At 44.3% G+C, this 9,807-nt stretch overlaps 1 non-coding gene across 1 annotated transcript; it reads right to left on the bottom strand.

The window, feature by feature from the left end:
- Positions 1 to 6,548: 6,548 nt before the first annotated feature.
- Positions 6,549 to 6,621, bottom strand: Trnat-ggu (transfer RNA threonine (anticodon GGU)). Its single transcript has one exon. It is a non-coding gene; the product is annotated as a tRNA-Thr (tRNA).
- Positions 6,622 to 9,807: the final 3,186 nt, after the last annotated feature.

Here is a 9,807-nt window from a genome sequence, read left to right as displayed (position 1 = left end):
ACGTTGAGTCTGACGAAATTTCGCATTTCCCATCCGCACGTAACTACCAACCCAAAACCAGACATGTACAAGATACTCAAAAATATATTTAAGATAAGATAATAAATACTAACCTTAGAATGTAATTAAGATAGAGTATAAATACATGAAAATTAAAGTAATTAAGATAGAGTACGAAATACTTTAAAAAGTATTTGAAATACGATTAAGATACTATTTATCCTTGAACGCAAAAAGTCACCGGTCACTGGTCAATGCGGCAACCGCCCGCTATGTCACATGAATTGCCTAAACCCCGGGCACTACGCTAGCCGCCGCTGTGTGATAGGAGTCATCTAAACACAAGTCCCAAAAAGATGACAAAGAGATACCACATAACTCCACTAAGTATATGTGACCCAGAACAAAGCAAACTTCTAGCAGGTCCCTGCTTGGCGAGGTCAGAATTCGGCGTCACCGCGTCAGGGCACACATAATAGAACTCTCACTGGCCAAGGATTAGTACACACGGGGCAATATCTCTAAATGGAGACTTCCAAGAAGGGCCAATGTCTTTTCACGTCCGAGGGACTCAGCAAATTTCCACTGAACAAGCAAGATAATGGAAAGACGAGAAACAAAGTTTGAGAGTGAGATCCAAAATATGTAATTAGAGTATTGAGTAGAAAATACGAAAAATGTATTTTAAATAGAGTACAAATACAGAAAACAAAAAGTATTGAGTAGAGTACCAAAATACCGCAAATTGTATTTACAATACAGTATTTTAAATACAATACTCCAAATACGTACAAGTCTGCCCAAAACAACTCCAATCTCAAAATCAGTCAACAGCTGTATAGACTGTCCCTCTAAAGCTCTCTGCGTTGCACTGGTATGAAAAGCAGTAATTCTCAACACCAACCACTGAAAAAAGAATACTCAACCACGTGGCTAACCTATCGTGCCCTTTGCACTGATTCCACGCTGGGGAAGTTGGGAAATAGCACAAATGGAATACGTTAAAGGGTAATATCGAGAGCTTTTTTATTCCACGTGTGCAGCCTGGACCGTAATTAAGCTACCAATCGTGGCTCAGCCTTAAGCTCGTTATCGGTATTAGCCGACGGTCGTGTGCCCTGTACAGCGTGAAGGTTTGTGCTACGATTTTGCCTGTAGCGTGCCGGTGAGAACGCAGAGAAATTCACCCATAATCCATCCTTACACCCGGACGTGATAGGAAAGTGGAGGAACATCAATATTGTTGCGTCATGCGGACAGCGGGAGTGCGGGACATGCGGGAGCATGAGTGGTCACGATATGAATTAAGGAAATGAGACAACCAACAGAACTTATACGAGGAACGTAATGAGATGCAATGCTGCTTTAATGTATGAAGGAAAGGAAGGAAAAGCAGTGAACAACAACCCTGTCATTCCAGACGTTTTGATGATTATCTGGTTGCCTTTTGAGCGATTTAATGTAGACCAAAATATTCAAGTTTCCTTTCTTCTTTGCTCTTTAATTTCATCTCGTCAACGGGAAGGTCTCGATAAGCAGTGCTACTATGTTAGGTACTCCAATTTACATTACTGCTGTGAGAGCAATCCCGAGAACGTGCCCACTATCTCAACAAGCCTCATCACAATGAACTGCGATTGCACAACAGGTATCTTGTGTCCTTAAGGCCGGTTTCACACTAACGTTTTTCTCGCCCGTTTGCTTGAAAACTGGAAGCTCAAGGCAATCGAGCCCCGTAGGTCCCAATGGGTCCGTTATGGCTCCGTAAAAAAAGCGAGAACGAGAAAAGCGTTAGTGTGAAACCGTCCTAAAGTATCCAATCCAATCCAGACCTAGCCAATCGAATGCTACACAGCACGAGCAATCCTACCGCGTTCGCTGCGAGGTCGAGCTATAGGGGGCGACACCGTCGTCTTTCTAGTGTGGATTCTAGTGGATTTCTAGTGGCGCCGGCCGATGTTCCGAGTTGACGGTTCTTCTCCATAATTCTTGTGTATACTCACCGGAAGGTCACTTGTGCCGCGATGGTACGATACTGCTGGGTTCCCCAATGCTCCGCCTACTGCACTGAACGCGGAAAATAAACGTGTAAAAGCGGACGACGCGAGGAAGCTACCCACACCACGGTAGTTAGCGCGGTCAGCAATTGGCCAACACTTCGACATCTTTGCGTACAGTTTGTAAATACGTCAGCACGGTGGTCCCACGTTCCCACTTTCAATGTCTCTCAATCAACAGAATTCTCGCCCCCCTCACTAATGTCAAAATTGCTTGGCCCATGGGCAAGCCCATCAACGCTGTGCCCTAAAAGCACTCCTAAACTTTTTGGACTCCGTAGGACCTCGGTCCTCACTGAGAGGCGATCGTCCCATTATATTTCACCACATTGCCGCCAGCAATGGGGTACAGTGTCGCCCCTGGCGATGAAATTTCCAATCATCATCATTAAAAATATAATTAAAGTTGTTGTTGTTCGCAGGTCAACAATACGGTGGAGCATTGGTTAGGCGCTGTCGGATATGACACGTGGCACAACGTCAACCCATCATATATTGAAAAGTGTCGGAGCGTTCTTTTTGGTCGTTAGAAAGCGTTACCAGGTTTCTTTTTCTTTTTCTTCTTTTTTGTCTGCCAGGCTTTTCTGAGAGATGTCGATGCATTGGCCCAGGACGCATATCGAGCCCTGTCTCTCACATCGATATGCAGCATTTCTGGAAAGTCTGAACTGCTGAACGAAAAAAAGAAAGAAAAAAAAGGCTTATTTCATGTTTTTTTTTATTGAAAACATAACGAATTTCCATTCATGCACGACTTCAATATACTAGTGAACATTTGAGAATAAATCACAGCGTCTTAGAGATAATAAATATGGATTAAATTTGTTTAGGAACAAGGAGGCTGTGTTCACATCCAATCCCATCAAGTAAACCTTATTGACAGTTCATGCTGCTCAACCATTCCATGCACGATGAATGTGTCATTGTGTCATCATTGTGTCCGATTGTGTCCGATTGAGTCATCATTAAGCGATCAGGATGACTAAAGTTTGTCTCGACGAGGCATATGTTTCGTAGGTATTTTTGTTCATTTATGCATTATATTTTGGACAAATTGATATTTTTATTTTCGGAATTGAAAATGTTGGGCAGTTTCGCCGACGCCGAGAAAAAAAACAGACAAAACGCAAGTTCTACCGAATTGTTTCGTTCTAGCCGCGGCCATCCATTATCTCCTCGTGTTGCCAACTGTAGGATGGGACAGGCGAAAGCTTGCCATTATCTACTTCCACTACTTTCTGCTGACCTCTCCCCGCCTATGGAATGTCGAGCCTGTCCACCGCTAATAGCCGCAGATGCATCGCAGCGCTAACACGGAACTAAGCGAAGAAAACATTATAGTGAACAAAATCAGGAGGTCGCAAGTGAGCTGGTGGAACGGTGAGAGCGGCAACATTTCACTGAGTCTGAGGAAGGACAAAACACAGAGGGCAACGCGGAACGAAGTGTCGTGTCGTCCGTTTCGTCCCGTGCTCCACTCTGTGTTTTGTTCTTCCTAAAACGTTATATATCGGCAAATAAGACGACAAGATTTGAGGGTGACATCACTAGTGTGCGGGTACGTAGGACTCATTAAAAGATGGAGTACCTCATGATGCCCTACACTTGGGCAACGAAGAACGTTTCACGGACGCAAGAAAGCGTCCCTGATATTTCCACCCAAACGTCCTCGCTCAATCACAAACAGCTTTTCTTCTTACGATGCTCATCGACCTTTTCTTCTGATTACCATAATGGAAGAACACAACCCCGTGCGGGGGTCGCTGCTTATCTGCATTTGCGGGATGTCCGCGGAAGAATGTTTCCGGAAGGTTCTTGACGTGAAGTGAAAGGAGATTCCATCGGTGGCATCGCTGCTCTTCGCGTCATCACTGACGTCAATGCACGATACACGTTATAAGAGCAAATCAGCATCCTCCGTCATTGTCTTCCTGTCGTGCTTGGTTGTGAAATCTTATTATTTGTGTTGCATCTACGTATTTATATTTACTGTGCCGGCTTGTGCTGGTTCTGGAGGAAGGTGCACCGAAGAACACGTTATAGTACTTAAAAGTGAAGTTTCCTAAATGGCACTCATACCTTCATGCGACATCGCTCTTCTGTTGAAATATTTGTTGTTTCCGGTCTTTGTCAGCATTACAGGGCGAGGGAGAGAATTATTTTGGCGTAAGTTATACGAGACGTGGTACTCTTCTGATGTAATGGTTGTCTTTTAATGGCATCACGTTAAGTAGTCTGCGAAAGCATGAAAGAATAAATAGCGACAATGTCGGGTGCACATTTCTGACATCCCGCTACATATTAAGTTCTTTAACTTCTTGGAGCAAACGTATATTTTCAGAGGACCTCCATATCTACTGATCCAAGTAGGCCTCTCCACGCACAATTTTGTTTAAATAGCGGAGATGTTCGAGGGGCTCGATTGTATCATCAGGTTTGGAATAGCCTTGATTAACTTGTGAGTCCCATTGGAATTTTGACGACACTGAAACACCAATCGTAGGCGGCGACATGCTTGAGAGTAACATCCACAGGCAGCTACTTACGCTGTATTGAAAGGCGTTTCAGGCGTTGTTCAAGATGCTGAACGCACGGCTGAACTGCTGAACGTATGTATCAAAAAGTCAACATCATGATTCCCACTGCAGCGCATGTTTTTTTCACGGCGTATTTTCTCCGTATCTCAATGTTCGTACATTTCTATAAGGGTTCGAAACAGAAGTCTGAGGAATAGTACGGGATAAGTCAAAGCACAGTCATTCAATACTCGTGAGTATTGAAGAGCATTGAAGTATTGAAGAGTATTGAAGAGTATTGAGTGACCGTGGTCAAAGTAATTCCATAGAGCCCAGCTCATACCCCGCAGTGACCCGCTTTCCGTTTATGAACCTGCAAATAAATGCTTTTCGATCCACTTTCCTCGACGTGGTAGGAGGATAGGTTACAAAAAGTCCGGTTACAAGAAGGCCGATAGGTTATAAGAAGGCGGATTTCAGAGACTAGTCGTGAGTCTATTAATGAGCATGCACTTAGGTTGCTATTTCAGAAAGGATGCTACGAGAACTCGATAGAACTACCTTCCATAGAGGCCTGGAAATAACAAGGATTTCCCCTTTAGCCACATAAACAGCTTTTCACATAGCAGATTTTTTTTCTCCCTTCTCTCTCTCTCTCTCTCTCACGCACACACACACTTGCCTATGGAAAGCGGTCAGGATGTCCACGTGACTAACGGGAAGGAGATTCTGTTTCCACTCCTTTCTGACTGTACAATCGCAATTTCCACAGTTTTCCAACTTGAAACTATTGAATGCAGGGGCTCGGCGCAATATTGTCTCGGGATACAATGGTATTACGGTGTATGGGAAATCGCATACTGCAGTCATTCCGACAGCGGCAATCGCTGCCGTTTCACTGCGTGTATTGAGAAACGAATCGTCGCGTTAGGTTGTCAACAGCGCATTTTCGCTGCGAAGTGATTTAATGGCCCACTTTGGCATTCATGAACTGCTGTCACCGAGAAGCAGGTGGGCGAGACTTTAAATAGGGGTACGATGACTACTCAAATACTCGACTGGACGTTTATCATATCAACACATTTGCAGCAGTCTATACTGTCAGTCTTTGCTCTTCTTCTTCTTCCTGTGTGTGCGTGTGTGCTCGTACAAATAATTGCGCCGCATCATGGCTTGAAATTAAAGCGACAGATCGGAATCAAAACGATAGCTACGATACTTCTGTTACGTTACTCCGTATTATGATCTATTTAAGTATTTCAGAAACATTTTGAGCCCTGTCGAGCAATTTGAGGTTTTCGCCGCGAGTGCTTCCAGACACCTGTCTCCTCTCTACCCTACCCTCTGCCTGCTTACCAGTGTGCTGTGCGTGTTTTATTGTGTGTTGTGTTTCTGCCTAGCGTTCTTTTGATATTGTCGCGCTGGCTCTACTTAGAGTCACTAAATAAGCTTCGCTTCATAGCATCGACACTGAGGTCCAAGGAAGCGCATGAGCGCCATCTTGTTTTCGCACACACGGGTACCATCCCCAGTTGAGGATCAAAGATGACTAACATAATGCTCGCTGTGGCATAGAGAAGCGTGTATAATTGTTGTGCGATGATCCATGTATTGTCCACCAGAGCATCGCCAAGATGTCAAGGTGAGCTCAAGGCCGTCAACTGCTGCTTGTAAACGAAAGGAACATTTCACCCGCGCACGATAGATGGCATGGTGCGCTAAAGGGCTCAGTGCGCGTGGGAAGCGTGGCGCGGAAACAAGATGGCGCATGCTCGCTCGTGGAACTCAGTGTCGATACTCTGAAGCGTAGCTTATTTAGTGACTCTAGCTCTACTGACTATGGACCCCTATTCAGCGTTGTTCATCAAGAGAGAACTGATGTTCTGAGGCTGGAACAAGATAGAAAGGCCAAATACATATAAAGCCTCAAATTGCCTAAGAAATTAACGATGAAAGATGAGTCACCGAAAAGGTTAGCCAGCTGTAGGACTCGAACCTACATCTTCTGGATTACCGGTCCAGGGCTCTACCAATTGAGCTAAGCCAACACACCTCCCCAGCGACTTCCAAGGGTGCGTCATCTGGAGGGACAAACCAGCCACTCTCTCTCACTCAACCTCCTTTCACTCTTACATTTTTGCTCACTCATACACATATCCATACGACGGGATCGACGCAAGCGGCAACTGTTCAATATGAGAGAACTGATGTTCTGAGGCTGGAACAACACAGAAAGTGATTTGTCCTTTGAAAGAAATTTGTCCTTGTGTTGCATTTTCTGTTAATCTTTTTCCAGGACGCAAGAGGCGACAGTGTGCTCTTTCACCCTCTCACACTGGGGGCAAGGGAAAGACTGGCTTGAAATAAAGAAAAAAATGGTGTTCCTTACCGAAGTTTTTGCGGACGATCTACCGAACGACTTTTTGCTCTAAAAACGGCTACGATATCAGGTCACCGAAATGAACAGATATTCTCATTGGGACAACTTCGTAGCTTTTATAATTAAAAAGTTAATTAACGATTTTTAGGCAATTAGTCATTTGATGGTCGAGCAACATATGGCCAAGAACGGCCGCCGGCCCAGAGATGATAGAATTGAAAACAGCATGTATATAGCCCTTTAGCTTTTTTTTAATGAAAAATCTGTATCGCCTAAAAAAATACACCCTGTATATACATACATGCTATAAGGGGTGAAAGAGATGGATGTCGTGCCCGTCCTTCGCTATACTACAAAAACCTCGCTGTAACTGATGACCGTACGCAAAGACAGTCACCATGCTATTCTCTGTCGAGATCCGTGTCTTACTTTCAGCAGTGTTAGATGTCCTTGCAACGTTGATTCACGGAGATACAATTCTCCCTTCGCATCACACAACATCGTAAGTAACACAGTCATCCGTGCTGTTTTATATGCGAAACGGAAGCCACCGATTGAATCAAGCAGATATTGCACATCGTCTTTGTTCTGACCGCCGATAAGGACATAGCATTCCACTCTACGCACCACCTGCTGTATCAAACTGAGATGGCCTCACTGATTGATGGTCGACGAACAACTTTATTTCGGTGGTCATGGCTGGGGTGCTTTCGCCAAGTCCCCCAAACTCACCTCGGAAAAGCGTGCAACGAAGAAGGCCGCCACTAGATACCCCACTGTTGCCGTTCCGGATCACTTCAGCGCGCTAAGTTTAGCGGCAAAATGTTTTTGTTGTTTCTGCGAATGAATCTAGTCTTTATATGTCCAAATAAAACGCGTATAACAACTTTCTGTGTCGTGTTTCACTTTTTGGTCCCGTTTTTAAACGTGTTGGGCGATCGGAAGGATCTAGTGCACGGCTGCGTGCATCACATAGCGTACCTGTCGTACCAGACGCCGCAGGCGCAGTCGTCCATTTCTCCTTCGGTGACTTGGCCTGGCTTGGATTGTGCTTCAACTGGATCTTTAGCGCGCTACAATGCAACGCAAGCCAACGTCTGGTAACAATGGGGTATCAAAGGGCGGCCTCCGGCATTGCACGCATCTGGATAGGAACAAATACATGGGAAAATGGCGACCTTGGGGGACCTGGCTTTCGCAGTCGAAGTTGGCAGCACTTGACGCGTCCACCTTTTGGAGTCATTAAAGTACTCGGACCGTGGCGCCCCCTGCCCTCCCCCCACCGTATCTATCCATAGGGTTCTTCGTTTTCGGGTTTTATGATTTTTCAAATTCGGGGAGTAAAAATCGGGTGCTATTTACGCACGAGAATTCGGGGAGAAATCGGGCGCTACGATCCCTGTTTTATATGTCATCGGCGAATTTTCTGGTGAAACCAAAGGCATGTGAAACAAGCCATTGCTGTGACGTCTTGGACGAGAAACAATAAACTTTATATTTCCGCTCGGAACTGGGGCAGTAAATGACCGCGGTATTCAAACACCTGCGCGAGCTCAACAAAAGTTCGTCTTTCGCTCCTGCAGAAGGGGATTATAAAAGGAGGACAAATAGGTGTCCAAATGCTCTCTTTGCCGGTATTATGATTCACTTTTCCGACCATTTAGCTAGAACGACAAGTTGAAGAACCATAAGAATTTCGGATAGATATCGGGTTAAACGATTTCAGAAATTGCACGGACGGCCCACCAGAGTGCCCCGTGTTGCGAAAGCCCCGCTGCACCTTGGGATCAGGGATGGGCAGTATTTAAATACATTGTAATTAAAATACTATTTAAAATATAAATACATGTATTTATATTTTGTATTTAAATACAGACTTGCAAAATGTATTTATAATTATACTTAAATGCCAATTTTCGGGTACTTACTCTTGTAAATACTTTATAAATACTCGTAAATACTGATACACGTATACTGACTCATATCTGAAAGTCGCCTTGCAATTGACCTTTCCGGAAGAAGGGCGAGTTTGGGGCGCAGTTATACCATGCACACTTAAAAATGAACTTCACCGCATAGCACGCTCCTAGTCAACCATCATCAAGAATGATATCGTTATCTGCCCTAATTTGTTGAAAACGGGAGGCGTACGCGTTTGCGCTAGCGTATGGGCATTCGAAAGACCATTTTAGATTGCAAGTTTTTCACTCTTGTTGCAGACAGCGGTCGCGACTACCCAATTACCTTGTTGTACGAAGCAGCTTCGTCAAATTTAATACAAGCATTTGTTCATCGGCACCTGTGGAGATGCTGTTCTCCTTTGTGAATCTGATTCTACGGCCGAACAGAAGATACCTAAAAGATGCAGTCTTCCAGAAACTCCTAATATTAAAATCGCCATGATAATCTAACAAATAAATGCTATATTGTTTCTTGCTGATTTGTTGTTATGATCATCGTTATTTCTGTAGTTCCAGATGACATTTTCCTCACAGTATTTATGGCAGTAGTTACGGTATTTAAATACTGTATTTATATTTTGTATTTAAATAGTCATGTTGAAAAGTATTTATGAAGAGTATTTCAATACCCCTGTCAGGAAAGTATGTTGTATTTATATTTAAATATTTAAAAAAATGTATTTATGCCCGTCCCTGCTTGGGATTTAGTTTTCATGAGTCAGAGAGAAGAAGAAGAGCGCAAACGGTTTCGGTTTTCTCTCTCCTGCACCTCCCGCACCATCGAGCAGCAGGCAGACGAGCACGAATGTAAACCATTTCCCACGACGCATTGCGCGATGCGCGTGACTTGGGCGACGGAGGGCCCCCGTGCGGAGCACAAGGGCAGTATCTGA

The sequence above is a fragment of the Ornithodoros turicata genome, chromosome 2, assembly GCF_037126465.1.
Source record: "Ornithodoros turicata isolate Travis chromosome 2, ASM3712646v1, whole genome shotgun sequence".
NCBI classification, from domain to species: Eukaryota; Metazoa; Arthropoda; class Arachnida; order Ixodida; family Argasidae; genus Ornithodoros; species Ornithodoros turicata.
Note: the sequence above shows the minus strand (reverse complement) of the source record. Positions and strands in the feature narration are given on the sequence as shown.